The 17,544-nt window shown below is 38.2% G+C and overlaps 30 non-coding genes across 30 annotated transcripts; all 30 read left to right on the top strand.

Annotated features, from left to right (window-relative positions):
- Positions 1-60: 60 nt before the first annotated feature.
- Positions 61-133, top strand: TRNAV-UAC (transfer RNA valine (anticodon UAC)). The gene has a single exon. It is a non-coding gene; the product is annotated as a tRNA-Val (tRNA).
- Positions 134-644: 511 nt separating this feature from the next.
- TRNAV-UAC (transfer RNA valine (anticodon UAC)) lies at positions 645-717 on the top strand. Its single transcript has one exon. It is a non-coding gene; the product is annotated as a tRNA-Val (tRNA).
- A 123-nt stretch (positions 718-840) lies between these two features.
- TRNAV-UAC (transfer RNA valine (anticodon UAC)) lies at positions 841-913 on the top strand. Its single transcript has one exon. It is a non-coding gene; the product is annotated as a tRNA-Val (tRNA).
- Positions 914-1,816: 903 nt separating this feature from the next.
- On the top strand, positions 1,817-1,889 carry TRNAV-UAC (transfer RNA valine (anticodon UAC)). The gene has a single exon. It is a non-coding gene; the product is annotated as a tRNA-Val (tRNA).
- A 511-nt stretch (positions 1,890-2,400) lies between these two features.
- Positions 2,401-2,473, top strand: TRNAV-UAC (transfer RNA valine (anticodon UAC)). Its single transcript has one exon. It is a non-coding gene; the product is annotated as a tRNA-Val (tRNA).
- A 123-nt stretch (positions 2,474-2,596) lies between these two features.
- On the top strand, positions 2,597-2,669 carry TRNAV-UAC (transfer RNA valine (anticodon UAC)). Its single transcript has one exon. It is a non-coding gene; the product is annotated as a tRNA-Val (tRNA).
- Positions 2,670-3,572: 903 nt separating this feature from the next.
- Positions 3,573-3,645, top strand: TRNAV-UAC (transfer RNA valine (anticodon UAC)). Its single transcript has one exon. It is a non-coding gene; the product is annotated as a tRNA-Val (tRNA).
- Positions 3,646-3,962: 317 nt separating this feature from the next.
- On the top strand, positions 3,963-4,035 carry TRNAV-UAC (transfer RNA valine (anticodon UAC)). The gene has a single exon. It is a non-coding gene; the product is annotated as a tRNA-Val (tRNA).
- Positions 4,036-4,546: 511 nt separating this feature from the next.
- Positions 4,547-4,619, top strand: TRNAV-UAC (transfer RNA valine (anticodon UAC)). The gene has a single exon. It is a non-coding gene; the product is annotated as a tRNA-Val (tRNA).
- A 318-nt stretch (positions 4,620-4,937) lies between these two features.
- On the top strand, positions 4,938-5,010 carry TRNAV-UAC (transfer RNA valine (anticodon UAC)). The gene has a single exon. It is a non-coding gene; the product is annotated as a tRNA-Val (tRNA).
- A 708-nt stretch (positions 5,011-5,718) lies between these two features.
- TRNAV-UAC (transfer RNA valine (anticodon UAC)) lies at positions 5,719-5,791 on the top strand. Its single transcript has one exon. It is a non-coding gene; the product is annotated as a tRNA-Val (tRNA).
- Positions 5,792-5,914: 123 nt separating this feature from the next.
- Positions 5,915-5,987, top strand: TRNAV-UAC (transfer RNA valine (anticodon UAC)). The gene has a single exon. It is a non-coding gene; the product is annotated as a tRNA-Val (tRNA).
- A 903-nt stretch (positions 5,988-6,890) lies between these two features.
- Positions 6,891-6,963, top strand: TRNAV-UAC (transfer RNA valine (anticodon UAC)). The gene has a single exon. It is a non-coding gene; the product is annotated as a tRNA-Val (tRNA).
- A 317-nt stretch (positions 6,964-7,280) lies between these two features.
- TRNAV-UAC (transfer RNA valine (anticodon UAC)) lies at positions 7,281-7,353 on the top strand. Its single transcript has one exon. It is a non-coding gene; the product is annotated as a tRNA-Val (tRNA).
- Positions 7,354-8,254: 901 nt separating this feature from the next.
- TRNAV-UAC (transfer RNA valine (anticodon UAC)) lies at positions 8,255-8,327 on the top strand. The gene has a single exon. It is a non-coding gene; the product is annotated as a tRNA-Val (tRNA).
- Positions 8,328-8,838: 511 nt separating this feature from the next.
- On the top strand, positions 8,839-8,911 carry TRNAV-UAC (transfer RNA valine (anticodon UAC)). The gene has a single exon. It is a non-coding gene; the product is annotated as a tRNA-Val (tRNA).
- Positions 8,912-9,034: 123 nt separating this feature from the next.
- TRNAV-UAC (transfer RNA valine (anticodon UAC)) lies at positions 9,035-9,107 on the top strand. Its single transcript has one exon. It is a non-coding gene; the product is annotated as a tRNA-Val (tRNA).
- A 902-nt stretch (positions 9,108-10,009) lies between these two features.
- Positions 10,010-10,082, top strand: TRNAV-UAC (transfer RNA valine (anticodon UAC)). The gene has a single exon. It is a non-coding gene; the product is annotated as a tRNA-Val (tRNA).
- A 512-nt stretch (positions 10,083-10,594) lies between these two features.
- On the top strand, positions 10,595-10,667 carry TRNAV-UAC (transfer RNA valine (anticodon UAC)). Its single transcript has one exon. It is a non-coding gene; the product is annotated as a tRNA-Val (tRNA).
- A 319-nt stretch (positions 10,668-10,986) lies between these two features.
- On the top strand, positions 10,987-11,059 carry TRNAV-UAC (transfer RNA valine (anticodon UAC)). The gene has a single exon. It is a non-coding gene; the product is annotated as a tRNA-Val (tRNA).
- Positions 11,060-11,961: 902 nt separating this feature from the next.
- On the top strand, positions 11,962-12,034 carry TRNAV-UAC (transfer RNA valine (anticodon UAC)). The gene has a single exon. It is a non-coding gene; the product is annotated as a tRNA-Val (tRNA).
- Positions 12,035-12,937: 903 nt separating this feature from the next.
- On the top strand, positions 12,938-13,010 carry TRNAV-UAC (transfer RNA valine (anticodon UAC)). The gene has a single exon. It is a non-coding gene; the product is annotated as a tRNA-Val (tRNA).
- Positions 13,011-13,327: 317 nt separating this feature from the next.
- Positions 13,328-13,400, top strand: TRNAV-UAC (transfer RNA valine (anticodon UAC)). Its single transcript has one exon. It is a non-coding gene; the product is annotated as a tRNA-Val (tRNA).
- Positions 13,401-13,911: 511 nt separating this feature from the next.
- Positions 13,912-13,984, top strand: TRNAV-UAC (transfer RNA valine (anticodon UAC)). The gene has a single exon. It is a non-coding gene; the product is annotated as a tRNA-Val (tRNA).
- A 123-nt stretch (positions 13,985-14,107) lies between these two features.
- TRNAV-UAC (transfer RNA valine (anticodon UAC)) lies at positions 14,108-14,180 on the top strand. The gene has a single exon. It is a non-coding gene; the product is annotated as a tRNA-Val (tRNA).
- A 318-nt stretch (positions 14,181-14,498) lies between these two features.
- TRNAV-UAC (transfer RNA valine (anticodon UAC)) lies at positions 14,499-14,571 on the top strand. The gene has a single exon. It is a non-coding gene; the product is annotated as a tRNA-Val (tRNA).
- Positions 14,572-15,633: 1,062 nt separating this feature from the next.
- TRNAV-UAC (transfer RNA valine (anticodon UAC)) lies at positions 15,634-15,706 on the top strand. The gene has a single exon. It is a non-coding gene; the product is annotated as a tRNA-Val (tRNA).
- Positions 15,707-16,024: 318 nt separating this feature from the next.
- On the top strand, positions 16,025-16,097 carry TRNAV-UAC (transfer RNA valine (anticodon UAC)). Its single transcript has one exon. It is a non-coding gene; the product is annotated as a tRNA-Val (tRNA).
- A 672-nt stretch (positions 16,098-16,769) lies between these two features.
- On the top strand, positions 16,770-16,842 carry TRNAV-UAC (transfer RNA valine (anticodon UAC)). The gene has a single exon. It is a non-coding gene; the product is annotated as a tRNA-Val (tRNA).
- A 318-nt stretch (positions 16,843-17,160) lies between these two features.
- TRNAV-UAC (transfer RNA valine (anticodon UAC)) lies at positions 17,161-17,233 on the top strand. The gene has a single exon. It is a non-coding gene; the product is annotated as a tRNA-Val (tRNA).
- The last annotated feature ends 311 nt before the right edge of the window (positions 17,234-17,544 follow it).

Raw genomic sequence — 17,544 nt, 5'->3', positions numbered from 1 at the left:
ATGTCTCCACTGCTTGGCTTATGGTGTAGAGGTTATAACCACTGTTTGGTAATTCCACCTGGTTTCATGGTGTAGCGGTTATCACGTCTGCTTTACACGCAGAAGGCCCTGAGTTCGATCCTCAGTGAAACCAATTAATAATTTTTGATTTATTCTCGTACAAATTTTCAAAATTTTATGCCACTTTGCCAATTCGTGTCTGCACAGTTTAGTTCAGGGTGTAGGGGTGATAACCACTGTTTTGTAATTCCATCTGCTTTCATGGTTTAGCGGTTATCATGTCTGCTTTACACGCAGAAGGCCTGAGTTCGATCCTCAGTGAAACCAATTAATTATTTTTGATTTTTTCTTTTAACAATTTTCGTCATTTTGTGCCACTTTGTCTATTCATGTCTACACTGTTTGGTTCATGATTTAGGGCTTATAACTACTGTTTTGTAATTCCTACTGGTTTCATGGTGTAGCGGATATCACATCTGGTATACACGCAGAAGTCCCTGAGTTTAATCCTCAGCGAAACCAATTAATATTTTTTGATTTATTTTCGTAACAATTTTCACAATTTTATCCAACTTTGCCAATTCGTGTTTGCACAGTTTAGTTCAGGGTGTAGGGGTTACAACCACTTTTTGGTAATTCTAAGTGGTTTCATGGTGTAGCGGTTATCACGTCTGCTTTACACGCAGAAGGCCCTGAGTTCGATCCTCAGTGAAACCAATTAATAGCTTTTTGATTTATTCTCGTAACAATTTGCAAAATTTTATGCCACTTTGCCACTTCGTGTCTGCACAGTTTAGTTCAGGGTGTAGGGGTTATAACCACTGTTTTGCAATTACAACTGGTTTCATGGTGTAGCGGTTATCACGTCTGCTTTACACGCAGAAGGCCCTGAGTTCGATCCTCAGTGAAACCAATTAATACATTTTTGATTTATTATCGTAACAATTTTCACAATTTTATGCAACTTTGCCAATTCTTGTCTGCACAGTGTAGTTCAGGGTGTAGGGGTTATAACCACTGTTCAGTAATTCCAACTGGTTTCATGGTGTAGCGGTTATCATGTCTGCTTTACACGCTGAAGGCCCTGACTTCGATCCTCAGTCAAACCAATTAATAATTTTTGATTTATTCTCATAACAATTTTCGTCCTTTTGTGCCACTTTGTCTATTCATGTCTACACTGTTTGGTTCATGATTTAGGGCTCATAACCACTGTTTTGTAATTCCTACTGGTTTCATGGTGTAGCGGATATCACATCTGGTATACACGCAGAAGTCCCTGAGTTTAATCCTCAGTGAAACCAATTAATAATTTTTGATTTATTCTCGTAACAATTTTCACAATTTTATCCAACTTTGCCAATTCGTGTCTGCACAGTTTAGTTCAGGGTGTAGCGGTTACAACCACTTTTTGGTAATTCTAAGTGGTTTCATGGTGTAGCGGTTATTACGTCTGCTTTACACGAAGAAGGCCCTGAGTTCGATCCTCAGTGAAACCAATTAATAAATTTTGATTTATTCTCGCAACAATTTGCAAAATGTTATGCCACTTTGATTATTCGTGTCTGCACAGTTTAGTTCAGATTGTAGGGGTTCTAACCACTGTTTTGTAATTCCAACTGGTTTCATGGTGTAGCAGTTATCACGTCTGCTTTACACGCAGAAGGACCTGACTTCGATCCTCAGTGAAACCAATTAATAATTTTTGATTTATTCTCGTAACAATTTTCGTACTTTTGTGCCACTTTGTCTATTCGTGTCTACACTGTTTGGCTTATGGTGTAGAGGTTATAACCACTGTTTGGTAATTCCACCTGGTTTCATGGTGTAGCGGTTATCACGTCTGCTTTACACGCAGAAGGCCCTGAGTTCGATCCTCAGTGAAACCAATTAATAATTTTTGATTTATTCTCGTACAAATTTTCAAAATTTTATGCCACTTTGCCAATTCGTGTCTGCACAGTTTAGTTCAGGGTGTAGGGGTGATAACCACTGTTTTGTAATTCCATCTGCTTTCATGGTTTAGCGGTTATCATGTCTGCTTTACACGCAGAAGGCCTGAGTTCGATCCTCAGTGAAACCAATTAATTATTTTTGATTTTTTCTTTTAACAATTTTCGTCATTTTGTGCCACTTTGTCTATTCATGTCTACACTGTTTGGTTCATGATTTAGGGCTTATAACTACTGTTTTGTAATTCCTACTGGTTTCATGGTGTAGCGGATATCACATCTGGTATACACGCAGAAGTCCCTGAGTTTAATCCTCAGCGAAACCAATTAATATTTTTTGATTTATTTTCGTAACAATTTTCACAATTTTATCCAACTTTGCCAATTCGTGTTTGCACAGTTTAGTTCAGGGTGTAGGGGTTACAACCACTTTTTGGTAATTCTAAGTGGTTTCATGGTGTAGCGGTTATCACGTCTGCTTTACACGCAGAAGGCCCTGAGTTCGATCCTCAGTGAAACCAATTAATAGCTTTTTGATTTATTCTCGTAACAATTTGCAAAATTTTATGCCACTTTGCCACTTCGTGTCTGCACAGTTTAGTTCAGGGTGTAGGGGTTATAACCACTGTTTTGCAATTACAACTGGTTTCATGGTGTAGCGGTTATCACGTCTGCTTTACACGCAGAAGGCCCTGAGTTCGATCCTCAGTGAAACCAATTAATACATTTTTGATTTATTATCGTAACAATTTTCACAATTTTATGCAACTTTGCCAATTCTTGTCTGCACAGTGTAGTTCAGGGTGTAGGGGTTATAACCACTGTTCAGTAATTCCAACTGGTTTCATGGTGTAGCGGTTATCATGTCTGCTTTACACGCTGAAGGCCCTGACTTCGATCCTCAGTCAAACCAATTAATAATTTTTGATTTATTCTCATAACAATTTTCGTCCTTTTGTGCCACTTTGTCTATTCATGTCTACACTGTTTGGTTCATGATTTAGGGCTCATAACCACTGTTTTGTAATTCCTACTGGTTTCATGGTGTAGCGGATATCACATCTGGTATACACGCAGAAGTCCCTGAGTTTAATCCTCAGTGAAACCAATTAATAATTTTTGATTTATTCTCGTAACAATTTTCACAATTTTATCCAACTTTGCCAATTCGTGTCTGCACAGTTTAGTTCAGGGTGTAGCGGTTACAACCACTTTTTGGTAATTCTAAGTGGTTTCATGGTGTAGCGGTTATTACGTCTGCTTTACACGAAGAAGGCCCTGAGTTCGATCCTCAGTGAAACCAATTAATAAATTTTGATTTATTCTCGCAACAATTTGCAAAATTTTATGCCACTTTGATTATTCGTGTCTGCACAGTTTAGTTCAGATTGTAGGGGTTCTAACCACTGTTTTGTAATTCCAACTGGTTTCATGGTGTAGCAGTTATCACGTCTGCTTTACACGCAGAAGGACCTGACTTCGATCCTCAGTGAAACCAATTAATAATTTTTGATTTATTCTCGTAACAATTTTCGTACTTTTGTGCCACTTTGTCTATTCGTGTCTACACTGTTTGGTTCATGGTTTAGTGGTTATAACCACTGTTTGTTAATTCCAACTGGTTTCATGGTGTAGCGGTTATCACGTCTGCTTTACACGCAGAAGGCTCTGAGTTCGATCCTCAGTGAAACCAATTAATAATTTTTGATTTATTCTCGTACAAATTTTCAAAATTTTATGCCACTTTGCCAATTCGTGTCTGCACAGTTTAGTTCAGGGTGTAGGGGTTATAACCACTGTTTTGTAATTCCAACTGGTTTCATGGTGTAGCGGTTATCACATCTGCTTTACACGCAGAAGGCCCTGACTTCGATCCTCTGTGAAACTAATTAACAATTTTTGATTTATTCTCACAACAATTTTCGTCATTTTGTGCCACTTTGTCTATTCATGTCTCCACTGCTTGGCTTATGGTGTAGAGGTTATAACCACTGTTTGGTAATTCCACCTGGTTTCATGGTGTAGCGGTTATCACGTCTGCTTTACACGCAGAAGGCCCTGAGTTCGATCCTCAGTGAAACCAATTAATAATTTTTGATTTATTCTCGTACAAATTTTCAAAATTTTATGCCACTTTGCCAATTCGTGTCTGCACAGTTTAGTTCAGGGTGTAGGGGTGATAACCACTGTTTTGTAATTCCATCTGCTTTCATGGTTTAGCGGTTATCATGTCTGCTTTACACGCTGAAGGCCTGAGTTCGATCCTCAGTGAAACCAATTAATTATTTTTGATTTTTTCTTTTAAAAATTTTCGTCATTTTGTGCCACTTTGTCTATTCATGTCTACACTGTTTGGTTCATGATTTAGGGCTTATAACCACTGTTTTGTAATTCCTACTGGTTTCATGGTGTAGCGGATATCACATCTGGTATACACGCAGAAGTCCCTGAGTTTAATCCTCAGCGAAACCAATTAATATTTTTTGATTTATTTTCGTAACAATTTTCACAATTTTATCCAACTTTGCCAATTCGTGTTTGCACAGTTTAGTTCAGGGTGTAGGGGTTACAACCACTTTTTAGTAATTCTAAGTGGTTTCATGGTGTAGCGGTTATCACGTCTGCTTTACACGCAGAAGGCCCTGAGTTCGATCCTCAGTGAAACCAATTAATAGCTTTTTGATTTATTCTCGTAACAATTTGCAAAATTTTATGCCACTTTGCCACTTCGTGTCTGCACAGTTTAGTTCAGGGTGTAGGGGTTATAACCACTGTTCAGTAATTCCAACTGGTTTCATGGTGTAGCGGTTATCATGTCTGCTTTACACGCTGAAGGCCCTGACTTCGATCCTCAGTCAAACCAATTAATAATTTTTGATTTATTCTCACAACAATTTTCGTCATTTTGTGCCACTTTGTCTATTCATGTCTCCACTGCTTGGCTTATGGTGTAGAGGTTATAACCACTGTTTGGTAATTCCATCTGGTTTCATGGTGTAGCGGTTATCACGTCTGCTTTACACGCAGAAGGCCCTGAGTTCGATCCTCAGTGAAACCAATTAATAGCTTTTTGATTTATTCTCGTAACAATTTGCAAAATGTTATGCCACTTTGCCACTTCGTGTCTGCACAGTTTAGTTCAGGGTGTAGGGGTTATAACCACTGTTTTGTAATTACAACTGGTTTCATGGTGAAGCGGTTATCACGTCTGCTTTACACACAGAAGGCCCTGAGTTCTATCCTCAGTGAAACCAATTAATAATTTTTGATTTATTCTTGTACAAATTTTCAAAATTTTATGCCACTTTGCCAATTCGTGTCTGCAAAGTTTAGTTCAGGGTGTAGGGGTTATAACCACTGTTTTGTAATTCCAACTGGTTTCGTGGTGCAGCGGTTATCACGTCTGCTTTACATGCAGAAGACCCTGACTTCGATCCTCTGTGAAACCAATTAACAATTTTTGATTTATTCTCACAACAATTTTCGTCATTTTGTGCCACTTTGTCTATTCGTGTCTCCACTGCTTGGCTTATGGTGTAGAGGTTATAACCACTGTTTGGTAATTCCACCTGGTTTCATGGTGTAGCGGTTATCACATCTGGTATACACGCAGAAGTCCCTGAGTTTAATCCTCAGTGAAACCAATTAATAATTTTTGATTTATTCTCGTAACAATTTTCACAATTTTATCCAACTTTGCCAATTCGTGTCTGCACAGTTTAGTTCAGGGTGTAGAGGTTACAACCACTTTTTGGTAATTCTAAGTGGTTTCATGGTGTAGCGGTTATCACGTCTGCTTTACACGCAGAAGGCCCTGAGTTCGATCCTCAGTGAAACCAATTAATAGCTTTTTGATTTATTCTCGTAACAATTTGCAAAATTTTATGCCACTTTGCCACTTCGTGTCTGCACAGTTTAGTTCAGGGTGTAGGGGTTATAACCACTGTTTTGTAATTACAACTGGTTTCATGGTGTAGCGGTTATCACGTCTGCTTTACACGCAGAAGGCCCTGAGTTCGATCCTCAGTGAAACCAATTAATACATTTTTGATTTATTATCGTAACAATTTTCACAATTTTATGCAACTTTGCCAATTCTTGTCTGCACAGTGTAGTTCAGGGTGTAGGGGTTATAACCACTGTTCAGTAATTCCAACTGGTTTCATGGTGTAGCGGTTATCATGTCTGCTTTACACGCTGAAGGCCCTGACTTCGATCCTCAGTCAAACCAATTAATAATTTTTGATTTATTCTCATAACAATTTTCGTCCTTTTGTGCCACTTTGTCTATTCATGTCTACACTGTTTGGTTCATGATTTAGGGCTCATAACCACTGTTTTGTAATTCCTACTGGTTTCATGGTGTAGCGGATATCACATCTGGTATACACGCAGAAGTCCCTGAGTTTAATCCTCAGTGAAACCAATTAATAATTTTTGATTTATTCTCGTAACAATTTTCACAATTTTATCCAACTTTGCCAATTCGTGTCTGCACAGTTTAGTTCAGGGTGTAGCGGTTACAACCACTTTTTGGTAATTCTAAGTGGTTTCATGGTGTAGCGGTTATTACGTCTGCTTTACACGAAGAAGGCCCTGAGTTCGATCCTCAGTGAAACCAATTAATAAATTTTGATTTATTCTCGCAACAATTTGCAAAATTTTATGCCACTTTGATTATTCGTGTCTGCACAGTTTAGTTCAGATTGTAGGGGTTCTAACCACTGTTTTGTAATTCCAACTGGTTTCATGGTGTAGCAGTTATCACGTCTGCTTTACACGCAGAAAGACCTGACTTCGATCCTCAGTGAAACCAATTAATAATTTTTGATTTATTCTCGTAACAATTTTCGTACTTTTGTGCCACTTTGTCTATTCGTGTCTACACTGTTTGGTTCATGGTTTAGTGGTTATAACCACTGTTTGTTAATTCCAACTGGTTTCATGGTGTAGCGGTTATCACGTCTGCTTTACACGCAGAAGGCTCTGAGTTCGATCCTCAGTGAAACCAATTAATAATTTTTGATTTATTCTCGTACAAATTTTCAAAATTTTATGCCACTTTGCCAATTCGTGTCTGCACAGTTTAGTTCAGGGTGTAGGGGTTATAACCACTGTTTTGTAATTCCAACTGGTTTCATGGTGTAGCGGTTATCACATCTGCTTTACACGCAGAAGGCCCTGACTTCGATCCTCTGTGAAACTAATTAACAATTTTTGATTTATTCTCACAACAATTTTCGTCATTTTGTGCCACTTTGTCTATTCATGTCTCCACTGCTTGGCTTATGGTGTAGAGGTTATAACCACTGTTTGGTAATTCCACCTGGTTTCATGGTGTAGCGGTTATCACGTCTGCTTTACACGCAGAAGGCCCTGAGTTCGATCCTCAGTGAAACCAATTAATAATTTTTGATTTATTCTCGTACAAATTTTCAAAATTTTATGCCACTTTGCCAATTCGTGTCTGCACAGTTTAGTTCAGGGTGTAGGGGTGATAACCACTGTTTTGTAATTCCATCTGCTTTCATGGTTTAGCGGTTATCATGTCTGCTTTACACGCTGAAGGCCTGAGTTCGATCCTCAGTGAAACCAATTAATTATTTTTGATTTTTTCTTTTAAAAATTTTCGTCATTTTGTGCCACTTTGTCTATTCATGTCTACACTGTTTGGTTCATGATTTAGGGCTCATAACCACTGTTTTGTAATTCCTACTGGTTTCATGGTGTAGCGGATATCACATCTGGTATACACGCAGAAGTCCCTGAGTTTAATCCTCAGTGAAACCAATTAATAATTTTTGATTTATTCTCGTAACAATTTTCACAATTTTATCCAACTTTGCCAATTCGTGTCTGCACAGTTTAGTTCAGGGTGTAGCGGTTACAACCACTTTTTGGTAATTCTAAGTGGTTTCATGGTGTAGCGGTTATTACGTCTGCTTTACACGAAGAAGGCCCTGAGTTCGATCCTCAGTGAAACCAATTAATAAATTTTGATTTATTCTCGCAACAATTTGCAAAATTTTATGCCACTTTGATTATTCGTGTCTGCACAGTTTAGTTCAGATTGTAGGGGTTCTAACCACTGTTTTGTAATTCCAACTGGTTTCATGGTGTAGCAGTTATCACGTCTGCTTTACACGCAGAAGGACCTGACTTCGATCCTCAGTGAAACCAATTAATAATTTTTGATTTATTCTCGTAACAATTTTCGTACTTTTGTGCCACTTTGTCTATTCGTGTCTACACTGTTTGGCTTATGGTGTAGAGGTTATAACCACTGTTTGGTAATTCCACCTGGTTTCATGGTGTAGCGGTTATCACGTCTGCTTTACACGCAGAAGGCCCTGAGTTCGATCCTCAGTGAAACCAATTAATAATTTTTGATTTATTCTCGTACAAATTTTCAAAATTTTATGCCACTTTGCCAATTCGTGTCTGCACAGTTTAGTTCAGGGTGTAGGGGTGATAACCACTGTTTTGTAATTCCATCTGCTTTCATGGTTTAGCGGTTATCATGTCTGCTTTACACGCAGAAGGCCTGAGTTCGATCCTCAGTGAAACCAATTAATTATTTTTGATTTTTTCTTTTAACAATTTTCGTCATTTTGTGCCACTTTGTCTATTCATGTCTACACTGTTTGGTTCATGATTTAGGGCTTATAACTACTGTTTTGTAATTCCTACTGGTTTCATGGTGTAGCGGATATCACATCTGGTATACACGCAGAAGTCCCTGAGTTTAATCCTCAGCGAAACCAATTAATATTTTTTGATTTATTTTCGTAACAATTTTCACAATTTTATCCAACTTTGCCAATTCGTGTTTGCACAGTTTAGTTCAGGGTGTAGGGGTTACAACCACTTTTTGGTAATTCTAAGTGGTTTCATGGTGTAGCGGTTATCACGTCTGCTTTACACGCAGAAGGCCCTGAGTTCGATCCTCAGTGAAACCAATTAATAGCTTTTTGATTTATTCTCGTAACAATTTGCAAAATTTTATGCCACTTTGCCACTTCGTGTCTGCACAGTTTAGTTCAGGGTGTAGGGGTTATAACCACTGTTTTGCAATTACAACTGGTTTCATGGTGTAGCGGTTATCACGTCTGCTTTACACGCAGAAGGCCCTGAGTTCGATCCTCAGTGAAACCAATTAATACATTTTTGATTTATTATCGTAACAATTTTCACAATTTTATGCAACTTTGCCAATTCTTGTCTGCACAGTGTAGTTCAGGGTGTAGGGGTTATAACCACTGTTCAGTAATTCCAACTGGTTTCATGGTGTAGCGGTTATCATGTCTGCTTTACACGCTGAAGGCCCTGACTTCGATCCTCAGTCAAACCAATTAATAATTTTTGATTTATTCTCATAACAATTTTCGTCCTTTTGTGCCACTTTGTCTATTCATGTCTACACTGTTTGGTTCATGATTTAGGGCTCATAACCACTGTTTTGTAATTCCTACTGGTTTCATGGTGTAGCGGATATCACATCTGGTATACACGCAGAAGTCCCTGAGTTTAATCCTCAGTGAAACCAATTAATAATTTTTGATTTATTCTCGTAACAATTTTCACAATTTTATCCAACTTTGCCAATTCGTGTCTGCACAGTTTAGTTCAGGGTGTAGCGGTTACAACCACTTTTTGGTAATTCTAAGTGGTTTCATGGTGTAGCGGTTATTACGTCTGCTTTACACGAAGAAGGCCCTGAGTTCGATCCTCAGTGAAACCAATTAATAAATTTTGATTTATTCTCGCAACAATTTGCAAAATTTTATGCCACTTTGATTATTCGTGTCTGCACAGTTTAGTTCAGGGTGTAGGGGTTATAACCACTGTTTTGTAATTCCAACTGGTTTCATGGTGTAGCGGTTATCACATCTGCTTTACACGCAGAAGGCCCTGACTTCGATCCTCTGTGAAACTAATTAACAATTTTTGATTTATTCTCACAACAATTTTCGTCATTTTGTGCCACTTTGTCTATTCATGTCTCCACTGCTTGGCTTATGGTGTAGAGTTATAACCACTGTTTGGTAATTCCACCTGGTTTCATGGTGTAGCGGTTATCACGTCTGCTTTACACGCAGAAGGCCCTGAGTTCGATCCTCAGTGAAACCAATTAATAATTTTTGATTTATTCTCGTACAAATTTTCAAAATTTTATGCCACTTTGCCAATTCGTGTCTGCACAGTTTAGTTCAGGGTGTAGGGGTGATAACCACTGTTTTGTAATTCCATCTGCTTTCATGGTTTTAGCGGTTATCATGTCTGCTTTACACGCTGAAGGCCTGAGTTCGATCCTCAGTGAAACCAATTAATTATTTTTGATTTTTTCTTTTAAAAATTTTCGTCATTTTGTGCCACTTTGTCTATTCATGTCTACACTGTTTGGTTCATGATTTAGGGCTTATAACCACTGTTTTGTAATTCCTACTGGTTTCATGGTGTAGCGGATATCACATCTGGTATACACGCAGAAGTCCCTGAGTTTAATCCTCAGCGAAACCAATTAATATTTTTTGATTTATTTTCGTAACAATTTTCACAATTTTATCCAACTTTGCCAATTCGTGTTTGCACAGTTTAGTTCAGGGTGTAGGGGTTACAACCACTTTTTAGTAATTCTAAGTGGTTTCATGGTGTAGCGGTTATCACGTCTGCTTTACACGCAGAAGGCCCTGAGTTCGATCCTCAGTGAAACCAATTAATAGCTTTTTGATTTATTTCTCGTAACAATTTGCAAAATTTTATGCCACTTTGCCACTTCGTGTCTGCACAGTTTAGTTCAGGGTGTAGGGGTTATAACCACTGTTCAGTAATTCCAACTGGTTTCATGGTGTAGCGGTTATCATGTCTGCTTTACACGCTGAAGGCCCTGACTTCGATCCTCAGTCAAACCAATTAATAATTTTTGATTTATTCTCACAACAATTTTCGTCATTTTGTGCCACTTTGTCTATTCATGTCTCCACTGCTTGGCTTATGGTGTAGAGGTTATAACCACTGTTTGGTAATTCCATCTGGTTTCATGGTGTAGCGGTTATCACGTCTGCTTTACACGCAGAAGGCCCTGAGTTCGATCCTCAGTGAAACCAATTAATAGCTTTTTGATTTATTCTCGTAACAATTTGCAAAATGTTATGCCACTTTGCCACTTCGTGTCTGCACAGTTTAGTTCAGGGTGTAGGGGTTATAACCACTGTTTTGTAATTACAACTGGTTTCATGGTGAAGCGGTTATCACGTCTGCTTTACACACAGAAGGCCCTGAGTTCTATCCTCAGTGAAACCAATTAATAATTTTTGATTTATTCTTGTACAAATTTTCAAAATTTTATGCCACTTTGCCAATTCGTGTCTGCAAAGTTTAGTTCAGGGTGTAGGGGTTATAACCACTGTTTTGTAATTCCAACTGGTTTCGTGGTGCAGCGGTTATCACGTCTGCTTTACATGCAGAAGACCCTGACTTCGATCCTCTGTGAAACCAATTAACAATTTTTGATTTATTCTCACAACAATTTTCGTCATTTTGTGCCACTTTGTCTATTCGTGTCTCCACTGCTTGGCTTATGGTGTAGAGGTTATAACCACTGTTTGGTAATTCCACCTGGTTTCATGGTGTAGCGGTTATCACATCTGGTATACACGCAGAAGTCCCTGAGTTTAATCCTCAGTGAAACCAATTAATAATTTTGATTTATTCTCGTAACAATTTTCACAATTTTATCCAACTTTGCCAATTCGTGTCTGCACAGTTTAGTTCAGGGTGTAGAGGTTACAACCACTTTTTGGTAATTCTAAGTGGTTTCATGGTGTAGCGGTTATCACGTCTGCTTTACACGCAGAAGGCCCTGAGTCGATCCTCAGTGAAACCAATTAATAGCTTTTTGATTTATTCTCGTAACAATTTGCAAAATTTTATGCCACTTTGCCACTTCGTGTCTGCACAGTTTAGTTCAGGGTGTAGGGGTTATAACCACTGTTTTGTAATTACAACTGGTTTCATGGTGTAACGGTTATCACGTCTGCTTTACACGCAGAAGGCCCTGAGTTCGATCCTCAGTGAAACCAATTAATACATTTTTGATTTATTATCGTAACAATTTTCACAATTTTATGCAACTTTGCCAATTCTTGTCTGCACAGTGTAGTTCAGGGTGTAGGGGTTATAACCACTGTTCAGTAATTCCAACTGGTTTCATGGTGTAGCGGTTATCATGTCTGCTTTACACGCTGAAGGCCCTGACTTCGATCCTCAGTCAAACCAATTAATAATTTTTGATTTATTCTCATAACAATTTTCGTCCTTTTGTGCCACTTTGTCTATTCATGTCTACACTGTTTGGTTCATGATTTAGGGCTCATAACCACTGTTTTGTAATTCCTACTGGTTTCATGGTGTAGCGGATATCACATCTGGTATACACGCAGAAGTCCCTGAGTTTAATCCTCAGTGAAACCAATTAATAATTTTTGATTTATTCTCGTAACAATTTTCACAATTTTATCCAACTTTGCCAATTCGTGTCTGCACAGTTTAGTTCAGGGTGTAGCGGTTACAACCACTTTTTGGTAATTCTAAGTGGTTTCATGGTGTAGCGGTATTACGTCTGCTTTACACGAAGAAGGCCCTGAGTTCGATCCTCAGTGAAACCAATTAATAAATTTTGATTTATTCTCGCAACAATTTGCAAAAATTTTATGCCACTTTGATTATTCGTGTCTGCACAGTTTAGTTCAGATTGTAGGGGTTCTAACCACTGTTTTGTAATTCCAACTGGTTTCATGGTGTAGCAGTTATCACGTCTGCTTTACACGCAGAAAGACCTGACTTCGATCCTCAGTGAAACCAATTAATAATTTTTGATTTATTCTCGTAACAATTTTCGTACTTTTGTGCCACTTTGTCTATTCGTGTCTACACTGTTTGGTTCATGGTTTAGTGGTTATAACCACTGTTTGTTAATTCCAACTGGTTTCATGGTGTAGCGGTTATCACGTCTGCTTTACACGCAGAAGGCTCTGAGTTCGATCCTCAGTGAAACCAATTAATAATTTTTGATTTATTCTCGTACAAATTTTCAAAATTTTATGCCACTTTGCCAATTCGTGTCTGCACAGTTTAGTTCAGGGTGTAGGGGTTATAACCACTGTTTTGTAATTCCAACTGGTTTCATGGTGTAGCGGTTATCACATCTGCTTTACACGCAGAAGGCCCTGACTTCGATACTCTGTGAAACTAATTAACAATTTTTGATTTATTCTCACAACAATTTTCGTCATTTTGTGCCACTTTGTCTATTCATGTCTCCACTGCTTGGCTTATGGTGTAGAGGTTATAACCACTGTTTGGTAATTCCACCTGGTTTCATGGTGTAGCGGTTATCACGTCTGCTTTACACGCAGAAGGCCCTGAGTTCGATCCTCAGTGAAACCAATTAATAATTTTTGATTTATTCTCGTACAAATTTTCAAAATTTTATGCCACTTTGCCAATTCGTGTCTGCACAGTTTAGTTCAGGGTGTAGGGGTGATAACCACTGTTTTGTAATTCCATCTGCTTTCATGGTTTAGCGGTTATCATGTCTGCTTTACACGCTGAAGGCCTGAGTTCGATCCTCAGTGAAACCAATTAATTATTTTTGATTTTTTCTTTTAAAAATTTTCGTCATTTTGTGCCACTTTGTCTATTCATGTCTACACTGTTTGGTTCATGATTTAGGGCTTATAACCACTGTTTTGTAATTCCTACTGGTTTCATGGTGTAGCGGATATCACATCTGGTATACACGCAGAAGTCCCTGAGTTTAATCCTCAGCGAAACCAATTAATATTTTTTGATTTATTTTCGTAACAATTTTCACAATTTTATCCAACTTTGCCAATTCGTGTTTGCACAGTTTAGTTCAGGGTGTAGGGGTTACAACCACTTTTTGGTAATTCTAAGTGGTTTCATGGTGTAGCGGTTATCACGTCTGCTTTACACGCAGAAGGCCCTGAGTTCGATCCTCAGTGAAACCAATTAATAGCTTTTTGATTTATTCTCGTAACAATTTGCAAAATTTTATGCCACTTTGCCACTTCGTGTCTGCACAGTTTAGTTCAGGGTGTAGGGGTTATAACCACTGTTTTGTAATTACAACTGGTTTCATGGTGTAGCGGTTATCACGTCTGCTTTACACGCAGAAGGCCCTGAGTTCGATCCTCAGTGAAACCAATTAATAAATTTTTGATTTATTATCGTAACAATTTTCACAATTTTATGCAACTTTGCCAATTCTTGTCTGCACAGTGTAGTTCAGGGTGTAGGGGTTATAACCACTGTTCAGTAATTCCAACTGGTTTCATGGTGTAGCGGTTATCATGTCTGCTTTACACGCTGAAGGCCCTGACTTCGATCCTCAGTCAAACCAATTAATAATTTTTGATTTATTCTCACAACAATTTTCGTCATTTTGTGCCACTTTGTCTATTCATGTCTCCACTGCTTGGCTTATGGTGTAGAGGTTATAACCACTGTTTGGTAATTCCATCTGGTTTCATGGTGTAGCGGTTATCACGTCTGCTTTACACGCAGAAGGCCCTGAGTTCGATCCTCAGTGAAACCAATTAATAGCTTTTTGATTTATTCTCGTAACAATTTGCAAAATGTTATGCCACTTTGCCACTTCGTGTCTGCACAGTTTAGTTCAGGGTGTAGGGGTTATAACCACTGTTTTGTAATTACAACTGGTTTCATGGTGAAGCGGTTATCACGTCTGCTTTACACACAGAAGGCCCTGAGTTCTATCCTCAGTGAAACCAATTAATAATTTTTGATTTATTCTTGTACAAATTTTCAAAATTTTATGCCACTTTGCCAATTCGTGTCTGCAAAGTTTAGTTCAGGGTGTAGGGGTTATAACCACTGTTTTGTAATTCCAACTGGTTTCGTGGTGCAGCGGTTATCACGTCTGCTTTACATGCAGAAGACCCTGACTTCGATCCTCTGTGAAACCAATTAACAATTTTTGATTTATTCTCACAACAATTTTCGTCATTTTGTGCCACTTTGTCTATTCGTGTCTCCACTGCTTGGCTTATGGTGTAGAGGTTATAACCACTGTTTGGTAATTCCACCTGGTTTCATGGTGTAGCGGTTATCACATCTGGTATACACGCAGAAGTCCCTGAGTTTAATCCTCAGTGAAACCAATTAATAATTTTTGATTTATTCTCGTAACAATTTTCACAATTTTATCCAACTTTGCCAATTCGTGTCTGCACAGTTTAGTTCAGGGTGTAGCGGTTACAACCACTTTTTGGTAATTCTAAGTGGTTTCATGGTGTAGCGGCTATTACGTCTGCTTTACACGAAGAAGGCCCTGAGTTCGATCCTCAGTGAAACCAATTAATAAATTTTGATTTATTCTCGCAACAATTTGCAAAATTTTATGCCACTTTGATTATTCGTGTCTGCACAGTTTAGTTCAGATTGTAGGGGTTCTAACCACTGTTTTGTAATTCCAACTGGTTTCATGGTGTAGCAGTTATCCTCAGTGAAACCAATTAATAGCTTTTTGATTTATTCTCGTAACAATTTGCAAAATTTTATGCCACTTTGCCACTTCGTGTCTGCACAGTTTAGTTCAGGGTGTAGGGGTTATAACCACTGTTTTGTAATTACAACTGGTTTCATGGTGTAGCGGTTATCACGTCTGCTTTACACGCAGAAGGCCCTGAGTTCGATCCTCAGTGAAACCAATTAATACATTTTTGATTTATTATCGTAACAATTTTCACAATTTTATGCAACTTTGCCAATTCTTGTCTGCACAGTGTAGTTCAGGGTGTAGGGGTTATAACCACTGTTCAGTAATTCCAACTGGTTTCATGGTGTAGCGGTTATCATGTCTGCTTTACACGCTGAAGGCCCTGACTTCGATCCTCAGTCAAACCAATTAATAATTTTTGATTTATTCTCATAACAATTTTCGTCCTTTTGTGCCACTTTGTCTATTCATGTCTACACTGTTTGGTTCATGGTTTAGAGGTTATAACCACTATTTGCTAATTCCATCTGGTTTCATGGTGTAGCGGTTATCACATCTGCTTTACACGCAGAAGGCCCTGAGTTCGATCCTCAGTGAAACCAATTAATATCTTTTTGATTTATTCTTTTAACAATTTTCGTCATTTTGTGCCACATTGTCTATTCATGTCTACACTGTTTGGTTCATGATTTAGGGCTTATAACCACTGTTTTGTAATTCCTACTGGTTTCATGGTGTAGCGGATATCACATCTGGTATACACGCAGAAGTCCCTGAGTTTAATCCTCAGTGAAACCAATTAATAATTTTTGATTTATTCTCGTAACAATTTTCACAATTTTATCCAACTTTGCCAATTCGTGTCTGCACAGTTTAGTTCAGGGTGTAGCGGTTACAACCACTTTTTGGTAATTCTAAGTGGTTTCATGGTGTAGCGGTTATTACGTCTGATTTACACGAAGAAGGCCCTGAGTTCGATCCTCAGTGAAACCAATTAATAAATTTTGATTTATTCTCGCAACAATTTGCAAAATTTTATGCCACTTTGATTATTCGTGTCTGCACAGTTTAGTTCAGATTGTAGGGGTTCTAACCACTGTTTTGTAATTCCAACTGGTTTCATGGTGTAGCAGTTATCCTCAGTGAAACCAATTAATAGCTTTTTGATTTATTCTCGTAACAATTTGCAAAATTTTATGCCACTTTGCCACTTCGTGTCTGCACAGTTTAGTTCAGGGTGTAGGGGTTATAACCACTGTTTTGTAATTACAACTGGTTTCATGGTGTAGCGGTTATCACGTCTGCTTTACACGCAGAAGGCCCTGAGTTCGATCCTCAGTGAAACCAATTAATAAATTTTTGATTTATTATCGTAACAATTTTCACAATTTTATGCAACTTTGCCAATTCTTGTCTGCACAGTGTAGTTCAGGGTGTAGGGGTTATAACCACTGTTCAGTAATTCCAACTGGTTTCATGGTGTAGCGGTTATCATGTCTGCTTTACACGCTGAAGGCCCTGACTTCGATCCTCAGTCAAACCAATTAATAATTTTTGATTTATTCTCATAACAATTTTCGTCCTTTTGTGCCACTTTGTCTATTCATGTCTACACTGTTTGGTTCATGGTTTAGAGGTTATAACCACTGTTTGGTAATTCCATCTGGTTTCATGGTGTAGCGGTTATCACATCTGCTTTACACGCAGAAGGCCCTGAGTTCGATCCTCAGTGAAACCAATTAATATCTTTTTGATTTATTCTTTTAACAATTTTCGTCATTTTGTGCCACATTGTCTATTCATGTCTACACTGTTTGGTTCATGATTTAGGGCTTATAACCACTGTTTTGTAATTCCTACTGGTTTCATGGTGTAGCGGATATCACATCTGGTATACACGCAGAAGTCCCTGAGATTAATCCTCAGTGAAACCAATTAATAATTTTTGATTTATTCTCGTAACAATTTTCACAATTTTATCCAACTTTGCCAATTCGTGTCTGCACAGTTTAGTTCAGGGTGTAGCGGTTACAACCACTTTTTGGTAAT

Source organism: Saccoglossus kowalevskii, chromosome 7 (genome assembly GCF_978046115.1).
Source record: "Saccoglossus kowalevskii chromosome 7, keSacKowa6.1, whole genome shotgun sequence".
Classification (NCBI taxonomy): Eukaryota; Metazoa; Hemichordata; class Enteropneusta; family Harrimaniidae; genus Saccoglossus; species Saccoglossus kowalevskii.
Note: the sequence above shows the minus strand (reverse complement) of the source record. Positions and strands in the feature narration are given on the sequence as shown.